Source organism: Salvelinus sp. IW2-2015, unplaced genomic scaffold, assembly GCF_002910315.2.
Source record: "Salvelinus sp. IW2-2015 unplaced genomic scaffold, ASM291031v2 Un_scaffold1424, whole genome shotgun sequence".
NCBI classification, from domain to species: domain Eukaryota; kingdom Metazoa; phylum Chordata; class Actinopteri; order Salmoniformes; family Salmonidae; genus Salvelinus; species Salvelinus sp. IW2-2015.
Window position 1 is genome coordinate 215,210 of NW_019942899.1, and position 913 is coordinate 216,122.

General features: G+C 42.7%; 1 protein-coding gene across 1 annotated transcript in view; it reads left to right on the plus strand.

Annotated features, from left to right (window-relative positions):
* LOC112070781 (SH3 and PX domain-containing protein 2A-like) overlaps positions 1 to 913 on the plus strand; it is a gene marked incomplete at its 3' end in the record, with an annotated part of 106,343 nt that overhangs the window by 97,191 nt on the left and 8,239 nt on the right. The gene's annotated exons all lie outside the window — the stretch shown is intronic.

The window sequence follows — 913 nt, forward strand, 5'->3', positions numbered from 1 at the left end:
AGTACCCTCTGTTACTTCTACAGTACCCTCTGCTACTCCTATAGTACCCTATGTTACTCCTATAGTATCCTCTGCTACTCCTATAATATCATCTGCTACTCCTATAGTACTCTCTGCTACTCCTATAGTACCATATGTTACTCCTATAATACCCTCTGTTACTCCTACAGTACCCTCTGTTACTCTGTCTGTTACTTCTACAGTACCCTCTGCTACTCCTATAGTAGCCTATGTTACTTCTATAGTATCCTCTGTTACTCCTACAGCACCCTCTGTTACTCCTATAATACCCAATTTTACTCCTATAATACCCTCTGTTACTCCTACAGCACCCTCTGTTACTTATACAGTACCCTCTGCTACTCCTATTGTAGCCTGTGTTACTCCTATAGTATCCTCTGCTACTCCTACAGTACTCTCTGTTACTCCTATGATATCCTCTGCTACTCATATAGTGCCCTCTGCTACTCCTATAGTGCCCTCTGTTACTCCTACAGTACTCTCTGTTACTCCTATATTACCCTCTGATACTCCTATGGTACCCTCTGTTACTCCTATAGTATCCTCTGCTACTCCTATAATATACTCTGCTACTCCTATAGTACCCCCTGCCACTCCTATAGTACCCTATGTTACTCCTATAATACCCTATGTTACTCCTACAGTACCCTCTGTTACTCTTACAGTACCCGCTGTTACTTCTACAGTACCCTCTGCTACTTCTATAGTATCCTCTGCTACTCCTATAGTACCCTCTGTTACTCATACAGTACCCTCTGTTACTCCTATAGTATCCTCTGCTATCCTAATGTACACTCTGCTACTCCTATAGTACCCTCTGTTACTCGTTACGTACCCTCTGTTACTCCTATAGTACCCTCTGCTACTCCTATAGTACCCTCTGCTACTCCTA